Source organism: Pleurodeles waltl, chromosome 8, assembly GCF_031143425.1.
Source record: "Pleurodeles waltl isolate 20211129_DDA chromosome 8, aPleWal1.hap1.20221129, whole genome shotgun sequence".
In the NCBI taxonomy this organism is placed as follows: Eukaryota; Metazoa; Chordata; class Amphibia; order Caudata; family Salamandridae; genus Pleurodeles; species Pleurodeles waltl.
Genome location: NC_090447.1, coordinates 525,944,713 through 525,958,922, shown reverse-complemented (window position 1 = coordinate 525,958,922; position 14,210 = coordinate 525,944,713). Strand labels below are relative to the sequence as shown.

Genomic DNA, 14,210 nt, shown 5'->3' with positions numbered 1-14,210 from the left:
TCCATCTTGCAGATGGAGGATTCCCCCAATAGGGTTAGGATTGTGACCCCCTCCCCTTGGGAGGAGGCACAAAGAGGGTGTACCCACCCTCAGGGCTAGTAGCCATTGGCTACTAACCCCCCAGACCTAAACACGCCCTTAAATTTAGTATTTAAGGGCTACCCTGAACCGTAGAAAATTAGATTCCTGCAACTACAAGAAGAAGGACTGCCCAGCTGAAAACCCCTGCAGCGGAAGACCAGAAGACGACAACTGCCTTGGCTCCAGAAACTCACCGGCCTGTCTCCTGCCTTCCAAAGATCCTGCTTCAGCGACGCCTTCCAAAGGGACCAGCGACCTCGACATCCTCTGAGGACTGCCCCTGCTTCGAAAAGACAAGAAACTCCCGAGGACAGTGGACCTGCTCCAAGAAAAGCTGCAACTTTGTTTCCAGCAACTTTAAAGAACCCTGCAAGCTCCCCGCAAGAAGCGTGAGACTTGCAACACTGCACCCGGCGACCCCGACTCGGCTGGTGGCGATCCAACACCTCAGGAGGGACCCCAGGACTACTCTGATACTGTGAGTACCAAAACCTGTCCCCCCTGAGCCCCCACAGTGCCGCCTGCAGAGGGAATCCCGAGGCTTCCCCTGACCGCGACTCTTTGAACCTAAAGTCCCGACGCCTGGGAGAGACCCTGCACCCGCAGCCCCCAGGACCTGAAGGACCGGACTTTCACTGGAGAAGTGACCCCCAGGAGTCCCTCTCCCTTGCCCAAGTGGAGGTTTCCCCGAGGAACCCCCCCCCTTGCCTGCCTGCAGCGCTGAAGAGATCCCGAGATCTCTCATAGACTAACATTGCGAACCCGACGCTGGTTTCTACACTGCACCCGGCCGCCCCTGCGCCGCTGAGGGTGAAATTTCTGTGTGGGCTTGTGTCCCCCCCGGTGCCCTACAAAACCCCCCTGGTCTGCCCTCCGAAGACGCGGGTACTTACCTGCAAGCAGACCGGAACCGGGGCACCCCCTTCTCTCCATTCTAGCCTATGTGTTTTGGGCACCACTTGGAACTCTGCACCTGACCGGCCCTGAGCTGCTGGTGTGGTGACTTTGGGGTTGCTCTGAACCCCCAACGGTGGGCTACCTTGGACCCAGAACTAAGCCCTGTAAGTGTCTTACTTACCTGGTTAACCTAACAAATACTTACCTCCCCTAGGAACTGTGAAAATTGCACTAAGTGTCCACTTTTAAAACAGCTATTTGTGAATAACTTGAAAAGTATACATGCAATTTTGATGATTTGAAGTTCCTAAAGTACTTACCTGCAATACCTTTCGAATGAGATATTACATGTAGAATTTGAACCTGTGGTTCTTAAAATAAACTAAGAAAAGATATTTTTCTATATAAAAACCTATTGGCTGGATTTGTCTCTGAGTGTGTGTACTTCATTTATTGTCTATGTGTATGTACAACAAGTGCTTAACACTACTCCTTGGATAAGCCTACTGCTCGACCACACTACCACAAAATAGAGCATTAGTATTATCTATTTTTACCACTATTTTACCTCTAAGGGGAACCCTTGGACTCTGTGCATGCTATTCCTTACTTTGAAATAGCACATACAGAGCCAACTTCCTACATATGGACTTAAGTTAGCGTCGCTTTAGCGTCAAAATTAATGACGCTAAGGCCACGCTAATCTTCCATAAATATGGGCCATAATGTCGCAGTTGTCAATTAAAATCACTAACAAAGAAAAATTAGCAATATTCATTCTGTTTATTTTATATTCTTTAGTAGTTGTGATCTAAGTGACCAGACTGCCTCTCTCCATGTTTCCTGTATACAAATAAAATCATAAGAGCACCAAAAAGTAATCTCCTCTGGATCTTGTAAGATTTTTGTGACACCACCCACCAGGTGCTGCTCCTCCGCTATGGCAGAGGAGCGTCCCCCCCCACCAACAGCAGCCGCTGCAAAACTTATACTACAAAACAATAATAAACTAGGTTTATTATTGTTTTGTGATAAAAGGGTCAAGGCATTAGATATGATGACATCTGAGGGGGAGCGTGCAACATGTATGTTTGGCTGGGCGTTTCGGGACGGCCAAACATACATGTGCAGTAGGCTCTCTCCAGCCCAGCAACACAGTTGCCCGGCAGAAGAGAGCAGGCACAGGCTCCCAGTCTGCCTGGGAGCGCTCTGGCTGGGCACTCCCAGACAATCCAAATGGTGCTTTGAGCAGTGTCAGGATTGGCTGCAGGGAAGACAGGAGAGGAGCGGTGAGATGGCTGCGGGGGCGGAGAAGCAGGTAAGTGATAAAAAAAATATATATATTAATTCAGCCCCCCCACCCCGTGCTGCCCCAACAAAGCCCTGCGAGCAGCTCCTGCCACCCACATTCCAGGGTAGGATGGAAACTTTTTGATTCATTCTACATACGAGTGGTCTTGCAGCAAGCAAACACCAATTGTTCTGGTGGACATCACTCTTGAACACTTCCCTGAAATTGCAGCATCTGCCTTGTCGGAGTTCCCAGGCGATGGCTATTAATCACTTGTGGCAGTAAGAGCTTCTTTTCTGGACTGTTAGGATTTCTAACAATAGGGTGTTAAGAGCTTTTGCATCGGGGTAAGTAAGAGCTGTTGGTGGCCCGGGGTGGCAGAAGCATTAGAATGGATTTATTGACCGTCTAGCATAAGCGACCGACAGTGTTCTGTAGTGTTGTTACTCCTTGAAAGTATATAACTAGCTATCTCCTCTGAGGCCAAGTACATAGCTGCTAAGGTTTCAGGTTGCTATATGTGACCTCTTCATAAATTCAGTGTAATTATGAGTGAGATTTCAATGACTATAGGTCTGATTTATATATTGACAGATGAGTTACTCTGTCATAATGGTGACAGATATCCTGTCCGCCTAAATCTAAACCCCACAGGATATTATGGCATTTAGATTTCGGCAGGCGGGAAATTCGTCACCGTTGTGACATAGTAACTTGTCCGCCAATATCTAAATCAGGTCATAGGAGTGACACTGTAATGGGTTCTTTATCCCAATTAGAAGAGATATTGGAATAAGGCGACAGGCGTGGGAATTGTGGGGTTAACTAATTTATTTGTGCTCTGTTCTAAGACGGAGTTATTATCTCTTCTTTCTTGTTCACAATGCCAGTCTTGTTTTAGTCAAACAAAAACAATAAAATCCCCTTTTCTCTTTCAGGGTTCTTGTGGTAATACGGATGTGGTCTGGTCCAACGTTGAGAAGGGGTCCGGTCTTCCCATACGTCAGCGGCCCAGGTTCTCCCAAAATAAAGAAGGACAAAACAGGTAAGTGGGGAATAAGAATATATTTTTTTTTTGGGGGGTTAATAGGGTGGTGGGGGAATAGGTAGGAGTGAAGGGCGGTGAGGGATAACTTTTCTTTGGTTTGTGTTTCTCCCCCTGTGTTTTCTCAGAAGTTCCCTTCCTTTTTTTTGAGAAATTATTCTGGCTGTTGGTTTTTCTCGTGAGGTTAGGGTTATCTAGGGCTTTCCTTTATACAATCTCCCCTTCCCTGCAGGACCTCTCTCTTCTCCCCTTAATCCCCCTGATTCTTAATAACCACCCTGAACCAAAACCCCAGTTGCGGTACGAACGTACCTGCGGTGGCCACGCCCCTCCAGGGACACGGCCGGCTTTCTGGCGGTCTCCCGGCTTCTCTGGGACAGGGGCGGGAGGTCCCCTGAGCTTTTCCGTTCTCTGTGGGCTTTCTTCCTTTGCTGTGGGATCCTCGTTGACGGTCCGTGGTGCTCGTGGTTCATCCTCTTCGCCTCGTGCTTTTTGAGCGTTTCTTTCCGTCTCCGTTCCTCTGCTTCCGGGTCCGTCTTTTCTTTCGATTTCCTTCCTGACGCAGAAGGCGTCCGACGTCATATCCCTGAGTCCTTCTCGGGTGCCCCGTGGGTATGTTTCTGCGGCTGCCGTACTTTCCTGGGAACCGGCGTCGGGAGACGTCCGGTTACACATCCCCTCCCTCGAATGGGGCCGTTCGAGACCCACAGGTCCCGGTAACCGGGACAAATAGTCAGCCTGTCCCATAAGGTCACCTGGGAGATGGCAAACCTGGAAGGAGAAAGGTTGAAGCTCCATAAACCATCTCAGAATGCGATTGTTGGTATCTTTATATCTCGAGAGCCAGGTAAGGGGAGCGTGATCCGTATATAAAAGGAAGGATCTCCCTAAGAGGTAATATTGCAGGCTTTCAATCGCCCACTTAATGGCGAGACATTCCCGTTCTATAATGGGATATTTCTGTTCCCTGGGAAAAAGTTTACGACTTATAAAGACCACGGGATGGCTTATATTGCTTTCATCCTTCTGAAAAAGCACGGCTCCCAGACCTACGTCGGAGGCATCCGTTTGAAGGTGAAAGGGGGTATCAAACTCAGGGCATTTTAAAATCGGTTGGGTAGTGAGACATCTTTGTAAGGTATGGTAACTATGGTATTGAGCCGGGTTTAGTTTCGTAATATTTTTGGGCTGACCTTTTCTTAGGAGGTCGGTCAGGGGGGCGGCCAAGGTGGAATAATGTGGTATAAATCTTCGATAGTACCCCACTAGGCCTAAAAACGAACGGACCTCCTTTTTCGTGGTGGGAGCATTGATGCGGAGGATGGCTTCTACTTTATTTGTTTGTGATCTAAGTATACCTTTTCCTATGTGATAGCCTAGGTAAGATATCTCATTAAAAGCCAGTCGGCTTTTGGAGGCGTTGGCTGTCAGTCCAGCCCTTCGTAATGCTGTAAAGATATTGTCTAAATGCGTTAAATGGTCCTCCCAAGTCTCGCTATAAATAACGATATCATCCAGATATGCAGCAGCGTATCTGGTATGAGGTCGTAGAATGGTGTCAATGAGACGTTGGAAGGTGGCAGGTGCCCCATGTAACCCGAAAGGGAGAACATTAAAATGATATAGTCCTGAGGGAGTAGAGAAGGCCATTTTTTCTTTATCTTCTGGTGCCAAAGGAATCTGCCAGTATCTTTTGGTCAAGTCGAGGGTAGACATGTACCTAGCTTTTCCCAATTTTTCTAAGAGTTTGTCTACCCTTGGAAGGGGATAGGTGTCAAACTGGGATACAGAATTGACTCGTCTGAAGTCAATACAAAAACGTATAGACCCATCTGGCTTGGGCACCAATACCACCGGTGAACACCAGGGACTTTGGGAAGGCTCTATAATGTCCAGGTCTAAAAAAAATTCTATTTCACTTTCTACCAGAACCTTTCTAGCTTCAGGGATACGATAAGGCTGTAACCGTACTATCTTGCCAGGTTGTTTTATGATTTGATGATGTACCAACTTGGTTCTACCGGGTATCGAGGAGAACACATGGGTATGATCATTGAGGAGTTGGGTTAATTGTCTACTCTGTTGAATCGAGATTTCTGTATTTATTGTAGGTACTTCCCCACCGCTAGGACGATCAGTGGGGCACCACCCTATCTCCAATTCCTTAACCGTGTTAACTAGATATCCCCTGTTCTGGTCTGGCAGTGGTTCTTCCCATCTTTTTAACAAATTAACATGAAAGATCTGTGACCTATTGGGACTATCTGTGAGCTGAATCTTATAAGTCACGGGTGTTACTATCCCTATCACGTTATATGGTCCCTGCCACTTTGCTAACAGTTTGTTGTCGGAACTGGGGAGAAGCACTAACACCTTATCTCCTACGGAGAAAGTTCTTAAGTGAGTATTCCTATCGTAATATCTTTTCTGTTTATCTTGAGCCTTCTCCATATGTTCCCTTACGTTTTCCCACACTGTTTGTAGGCGGGATTTTAATTCACGGGTATACTCCAGGATGGACTTTTCCCCATCCTCCTCCTCCCATAACTCCGCTGCCATGTCTAATAGGGTCCTGGGCTGTCGGCCGAACAATAATTCAAATGGACTATGGCCCGTAGAAGCTTGTTCATGGGTCCTAATAGCGTATAATACTAACGGGAGTTTCCTATCCCAGTCTTTACCTGACTCTGAAATAGATTTCTTTAGAAGAGTTTTCAGAGTGCGGTTATATCGTTCCACCAAGCCATCCGTCTGTGGATGATAAACCGACGTCCGCAACTGTTTGATCCCCAGAAGTTGACATATCTGTGTCATCAAGTTGGACATGAACTGGGTACCTTGGTCTGTTAAGATTTCTCGGGGAAAACCGATTCGGGAGAAGCACCCTATCATGGCATGGGCAACACTCTTGGTGTTAATACTGGTGAGAGGGACGGCCTCGGGGTATCTGGTGGCGTAATCTACTAATATTAGTATATAACGGTAGCCTCTAGAAGAGGGTAGGAGAGGGCCTACAATGTCCATTCCTATTCTTGAAAAAGGGATGTCTATGATGGGAAGAGGCTGCAAAGGGGCTCTTCTCTTTGAACCAGGATCAATCATTTGGCATTTAGGACACTGCTGACAGAATCTCCTAATTTGTGAAAAGACCCCCGGCCAGTAGAACTTCCTCAACAGATACTCTTCCGTTTTCTCCCTCCCATAGTGACCCCCCCCCGGTTGGCTGTGGGCTAGGTGTAGGACTTGTTGTCTATACGGTTCGGGAACTATCAACTGTTTCTTTTCTTCTCTGACATTGATAGTGACTCGATATAACAGATTTCTAATTATTGTGAAAGATGGACCCTTGTCTTGGAGGGTCCGCGGTCGGGCACTTTTCCAGGCATGAATCAGACTTGGATCTTCTCTTTGACAAATACGGTATGGGGGAAGGTCAGTAAGGCTGTGTAATTACCCTATCGGGGCCCGAGTTTTCTTGCACGTAAGCTTTTCTGGTTGCTCTTTTTTCTTTTCGGGAGGGTTGGTATCGAACTATCGGAGGTGGTATAGGTACGTTAGAGAAAGGAGCACTTTTCCACCAGGTACTCATATCCTCAGAATTTCTTGTACTATCAAGAAGTTCCGAGAAGTCTGTGAAGTCAGTCCCGATAATAGCTTTTTCAACTAGTTGTTCCACCACCCCCATCCTTATGGGAGTTACTTTTCCTTCCTAGGATAGGGTTGTCCAGATTAGGGGATATTCTCTTGTTTCTCCATGAATACAACAAATGGATACAGTAAGTCCTGAAGTGAAGGTAGGGCTACCTAGTAAATCAGCTCGGATTACGGACTGACTGCACCCTGAGTCGATGAGGGCCACTGTTGTTCTCCCATTGATAACAAGTCTCTTCTTATATTGGGTTTCTTTTCCCCCTGTATAGAAGACTCTCCCTCTAGTAACTCCTATTTCCATTGGTTCTGATTTTTCCGTTTTCAGGGGGCAAACCCGGGCGATATGTCCCCACTCTCCACAGCTAAAACACTGTGGTTGTTGTATATATGGTCTTTCAGGTCCTCGCGTTTTTCCCGGGTCCTCGGTTGTTCTTCGCCCCAGGGATGAGGATGGTCCGGGGTTCTGTCGGATTGGGTTAGGTGTTGGCCGTAAGGGGGGACCTTGAACTTGAGGGAGCGGTGAAAGGCACAGGCTAACTCAATGGTGGTGTTAGTATCTGGGTTTGGGTGTTGTTTGATCCAGTTACGCGTGTTGGTGGGTAGGGCGTCTAGATATTGTTCTAAGAGGACAACCTCAATGATATCTTCCCTATTAGTCCCAATGGGGCTTAACCATTTGAGACCCAAATCTTTAATCCGGAAATAAAGGGCCCGGGGATTCTCGGCGGGTCCCTATTTGGCTTTTCTAAACCGGACTCTGTAATGTTCTGTGTCAAAACCCACCCGCTCCAGGATGCTCTTTTTAATGTCCTGATAGGGTGTTGTTCCGCCTGGGTTTACCGCTTGATAAGCCGCTTGGAGAGTTCCTGTTAATAACGGAGCGATATATTGGCCCCATCTATCCTGGGGCCAGGTAGCAGAAGTGGCAACTCGCTCAAAATTGGTGAAAAAGGCATCCGGGTCTTCGCCTTCCTGATACCGCTGTAGGACCGAGCTGGGCACATTCAGATGCACCTGGGTGGCTGCAATCGTATCCGTGAGATTTTTAATTGCATTCTCATGGACCAATTGATTGTTGGCCATGATAGTGGCCTGACTTTTAAGAGCGCTTTGTAGGGCCTCCCTTTCCACTTTAGCCTCCTTCTGTTGCTCTTCCCACACAATTTGCAGATGCCTCTGTCCCTCGGCCAACTACTGCATCATATCGGATATCGTGGGCGTACCCTCCATGGTCTTAGATTACCTGCCGCCGTTCCAATATCCCACTTCTGACACCACTGTAATGGGTTCTTTATCCCAATTAGAAGAGATATTGGAATAAGGCGACAGGCGTGGGAATTGTGGGGTTAACTAATTTATTTGTGCTCTGTTCTAAGACGGAGTTATTATCTCTTCTTTCTTGTTCACAATGCCAGTCTTGTTTTAGTCAAACAAAAACAATAAAATCCCCTTTTCTCTATCAGGGTTCTTGTGGTAATCCGGATGTGGTCTGGTCCAACTTTGAGAAGGGGTCCGGTCTTCCCATACGTCAGCGGCCCAGGTTCTCCCAAAATAAAGAAGGACAAAACAGGTAAGTGGGGAATAAGAATATATATTTTTTTTTTGGGGTTAGTAGGGTGGTGGGGGAATAGGTAGGAGTGAAGGGCAGTGAGGGATAACTTTTCTTTGGTTTGTGTTTCTCCCCCTGTGTTTTCTCAGAAGTTCCCTTCCTTTTTTTTGAGAAATTATTCTGGCTGTTGGTTTTTCTCGTGAGGTTAGGGTTATCTAGGGCTTTCCTTTATACGATCTCCCCTTCCCTGCAGGACCTCTCTCTTCTCCCCTTAATCCCCCTGATTCTTAATAACCACCCTGAACCAAAACCCCAGTTGCGGTACGAACGTACCTGCGGTGGCAACGCCCCTCCAGGGATGCGGCCGGCTTTCTGGCGGTCTCCCGGCTTCTCTGGGACAGGGGCGGGAGGTCCCCTGAGCTTTTCCGTTCTCTGTGGGCTTTCTTCCTTTGCTGCGGGATCCTCGTTGACGGTCCGCGGTGCTCGTGGTTCGTCCTCTTCGCCTCGCGCTTTTTGAGCGTTTCTTTCCATCTCCGTTCCTCTGCTTCCGGGTCCGTCTTTTCTTTCGATTTCCTTCCTGACGCAGAAGGCGTCCAACGTCATATCCCTGAGTCCTTCTTGGGTGCCCCGGGGGTATGTTTCTGCGGCCGCCGTACTTTCCTGGGAACCGGCGTCAGGAGACGTCCGGTTACAGACATGTTCTTGTGAGAAAAATCAAGCTGAGCTTACACTATATTTTTTTAAACCCCCAGGGGAGACTCTGAATAGATCCCGCTTCTCTCCCCACCCCTCCTCCTGCCCCTCTATGATGTCAGCATGCCTCAGGTCACAGTTTTCCCCATTGGAGCCGAGGAAGCAGTTGTTAAGGCCACGCTCAATTCTGATGGGGAAACAGGCCAAAAACAGCCTCCCCAGCTTTCAGAGAAGCCTCCTTTGGAAGGGGAAAGTCTCCCCTTTCACACAACATCTTTGTGAAAGGGATTCCCAGTCATGGATTGCATCCGGGCTGCAAAGCACGGCCAGGTAACCCCACTAGACATCAGGTACTATATCTGGGGTGGGCGGCCCTTGTGGAAGTTGCCCTCCGCGGGGACATTATTTATTTTAAATGTTTTTGTGCAGGGGGTGTGCTATCGCATCCTCATAATCTACATTTAAAAATAATCAATTTAAAAAAAGGTTTTATTGAAAGAGGCTCGGGCTGTTAACAGAAGGGCTGACACCGTGTGGGGGCTAATTTTTTTTTATAGATCAGCCCCCCTCTATATATATATATATATAACATACTGGTGTAGGAATCTTCACAGAATTTTCCAAAAAACAATAGACATCACTTCAGTTGCTGCCTGGAAAGTTTCGGGGTGATCCATCAAGCGGGGGCTGAGAAAAAGGGGGAGTCCCAAAACAAGTTTTCCCCATTCATTTTTCCATAGGGATTTTAAACAGGGATAGCGCAGAAACCACTGGATGGAATGACACCAAAATTTAGCTATTGGTACAGAAAGACGCCTTTTCATTATTTGGTGAAAGTCTGTTCAGTAGTTTTCTAGTTTTTAAATGAAAACCAAATTTGCACATATAGGGATGCAAATCGTCTGTGGATTCAGAGGAAAAGCAAGGCTCAGACTGGCTGGCCGCAACCTGACAGAAACGTTGCAGCCACCATTTTGTTTCCTGCATTGCCCGGTGGGTGGGGGAAAACAGTGTAAAACATATAAGGGTTCAGGATACATGTATCCTGAACCATAGGACACATGGAGGGGTCCCTTAAAAATTGCCCTTCGTTTATTGGCCCAACCCGTGAATTTGAGGATCCTCTTCGTATCCTGGGGAAATGCAAGGCCCTGATTCGCTTGCCGCAACTTGACACAAATAGTAACGTGTGCGTTACAAAAAAAACATAGAAATTCACTGAAAAAAACTAAGATTACAGGGACGTAATTGTTAGGATATAGAATTTTTTAAAAACATAAACATTTACTGAAAAAACAGTGATAACTCTGCTGCATTGCTCCAGGACCATCCAGACCATGACAGCTTGTTCGAAATTCGGCCTGTCGTGGAACATTTGTCTGCCAGGTTTCCAGAGATTTATACCCTTGGAAAGAATATAGCCACCGACGAGTCCTTGGTCCTGTACAAACGGCGGCTGCTGTTTAGGCAGTACATAGCCAGTAGGGGAGCTCATTATCGCATCATGCTGTATATGCTGTGTGAGAGCTCTACTGGTCTTGTGTACACCTTGAGAGTGTATACAGGGGAGGACTCCACTCTAAACCCTATAGGTTGCCCTCCTACACTAGGGATCACAGGAAAGATTTATGGGAGCTTGTCCAGTCACTCCTTCACAAAGGTTATATTCTTTTATGTGGACAATTTCTATATGGCAGTAGAGCTGTCCAGTGAGGTCTACAAAGCTGGCAATGCGGCCTGCGGTATAGCTTATTGTCACCGAAAGGATTCCAGCAGGGGGTTGTTTGCAAGAAGCTCCAAAACTCCCAGAGCACTGCTTTGCATTCCAACAAACTACTCATAGTCAAGTCCTTGGATAGGTGTGATGTGTACGTGCTCACTACAATTTTTGATGAGAGCCCTTCCCCCGTTATGGTTTGGGGTGAGATAGCCGAAGTCCACAAGCTCACCTGTATACTTGATTGCAACAAGTACATGGGCTGAGTGGAAAAGAATGATCAGGGTCTGCAGCCATACAATACGAGTCATGAACTCGCACTTGGTACAAGAAACTGTTTACCCACCTGATCCAGATGGCAACATACAATGTGAATGTTGTTTATCGTCAGACAACCACAGGAAGACTCATGTCTTTGCTTGACTTTCAGTTGTCTGTGATTGAAAGTGTTTCTGCTGCTTCAGAACCAGCAGCCTCCACTTCATATGCTCTGTAGGAAGTGGCAAGGGTGCAAGAGTGAGACTTTGCTGATCACAGTCCTAAAACACCCCTGAGTCATGCTTACTGTCCCCACTGCCCATCGCAGCCAGGCTTGTGTTTTCCTACTTGCTTTATGTTGTGTCATACCAAAGCGAACTTCTGGGAAATTGACTGAGGTGGAGCTGCTGTTAGGTAAACCTTTCAATGGCTGTTCATAGCCACCTACCATCCATCTGCCACTACTTGGCTAAGCAAGCAGCCACAGGATTTTAGATCCTCTACTTCAGGAAATCTTGGACTTCCTTCCTGCCTGCTTGACACCTTTATCTGCTGTCAGAACGTGATAGGTTAACAAGTGCATTATAGTCCCCACATTGCACATTCTGGTGGACAGAATATATGCCACATTGCCACGGAGTATCCTGTAAAGGCATAACTGGATTTTCAAGTGCTTGTTAGGGAACTTATGTATGCTACACAAGGACCACCCTGAATGCCCACATGAACCAGAGTAAGTGTAATAAGTCAAACAAATGTCCAGTGGGACTTATTCACCAACATTTCTTCATGCGTTGAAAGGGTGCAAACTCAATTAGTAACCTGTATCATAACCAAAATTATTGAAAATGGGTACAGGACACAATGACTTGTTTGATGATTGTTTTCACATCTTTAGTATTTTTCAATAACATTGGGTATGATACACTGTAGCAATTAAGTTTTCACACTTTCAAGGCAAAGGTAAAAGGGTCAGTGAATTAGTCCTACAGGACATTTGTTTGGCTTATTACTTTAAAGAACTTTAGAGAACTTAGGCAGTATTCCCTAGCATGTCTGCCTTAGTTTCAACAGTAGATATGCTCTCTCAGATCAAGGAATAGACCTCGAAAGGCAAACTCAGACACCCCCAACTTGCATCCACAAACCAGAAAGAGTTGTATTTAGCATAGTAGGGCCCTGATTTATACTTTTTTTGTACCACATTTGTGTCATTTTTTTACACAAAAGCAGCGCAAACTTACAAAATACAATTGTATTTTGTACGTTTGTACCACTTTTGCATCAAAAAATGATGCAAACGCAGCACAAAAAATTAAAATCAGGGCCTAAGTGTGCTGAAGGTGCGTGGAAGACACATTTTCTTGAGCTTCAAGTAGCTAGGGATGGAAGGCATTAGTTTAGGTTCACCTGGCAGTTATACAAGATTAGTCAGGACTCTGATGAGGACAGAGACTTGAACGGATAATAAAAGATTATGCTAGGTGTGCTTTCCAAGGGATATTGCATAGATAGAAGGCAGATAATAAAGGTAGCACAAATACACATGCCATGACTTCATCTTCACCTATGGATTCAAATCCATTGGTGCCTCAATCATACTGAATTACGATCGCACATATGGTTTAATGATTGACCTTCCTGCCACGTTCATCCTCTGTCAGAACTTAGTAGATTTTCAGTTTGGTGTATGATAAGTGCATTACAGTCACATGACTGCACATAACGGTGGAAGGGACATATGCTATGTTCTCATGGACTACCATATATGTCAAAAACTGCAGTTCTTCATAGTTTATGACAGTCTCTTTAGGAAACTTCATGAAGATTCCCCAGCATGTCTGCCTCAGTTTCAATGGTAGATATGCTCCCTCAGTTCGAGGAATAGGCCTCGCAAGGCATCCTTGGACACCCCCAACTTTCATTCAAAACTGGAAGGAGTTGGATTTAGCACAGTGAGTGCACTAAAGGCGCATGAAAGACGTCTTCCTGAGCCTCATGTGGCTGTCATGGGAGCCATTAGTAAAGGTTCACTTTGCATGCATTCGGTACTGTTCAGGAAGAAGGAGGTTGTTACTTGACAGGTGGTAAAATGTAGTCAAACGTATTCCGCCCTGTAGCGTATGAATGTGATGGTTCCTTGTCTGGTGGCAGTAAGTTGATGTGAGTGCATTGATTGATTGGATTTGGGCCTGTGCCCATCGGTATGAATGTCCTGTGTGTGGTGCATGAATGGCATGTAAATAGACCATAAAGCTGTCGGTGCCGTGAAGAGGCTTTATAGCTCACCTTCAGAAGGCTTGGTTTCAATATTCAGATACATTAATAAGTATTTATGCTTTGAAACCAGAATTTCCAGAGGTGCTAAACCTAACCAGTGTGAGTGGTGGATTAACTTTAACAAATTAGTGCCAGATTTATATCTGTGGTGGTAAGATATACTAAGAACTCCTTGTTCTCTCTTTATCATTATGGGTGCTGTGGATTTTAGGCCCTAGCTCAGCCGGCACCTAGGCAAACCTGTACATTTTTTTAGAACTGGACAGGCAAGGGAGTTTAGAAGTGCATAACCTGTGTGGGTCTCACCTGTTGTTTTTACCAACAATCCCATGCAAAGCTCAAACTTTACCTAAAAAACACATTTTCCTTCCATTTCCATGAGGAAACGTCCTGAAATCTGCAGGGAGCCACACGTTTCCTACCACCCAGCATTGCCTGATGTCTCCCAAGAAAAATTTGTGCCTCACTTGTGTTGGTGGACCAAGTGCCTGCAACAGGGAAGGGTCCAAAACATATTGTAGAGATATCAAAATTATCTATCACAGAACAACCTGTTTTTGTAAGGGGGACACCTGAGTTTTTGATCCTGGGCTCGGCGGCCATACAATGAAACCTACTAAACCCAGACATTTCTACACCTTGAAGGAGTCCAGGGAGGTGTGGTTTGTGTGCATTCCCAAAGTTTTCTTACCCAGAATACCCTGCAAACATGAAATGGGAACATTAACACTATTTTTCCTTGCATTTC

The 14,210-nt window shown here is 46.2% G+C and overlaps 1 protein-coding gene across 1 annotated transcript in view; it reads right to left on the bottom strand.

Annotated features, from left to right (window-relative positions):
• LOC138250106 (granulocyte-macrophage colony-stimulating factor receptor subunit alpha-like) overlaps positions 1–14,210 on the bottom strand; it is a 467,284-nt gene that overhangs the window by 410,704 nt on the left and 42,370 nt on the right. The window lies entirely within an intron of this gene.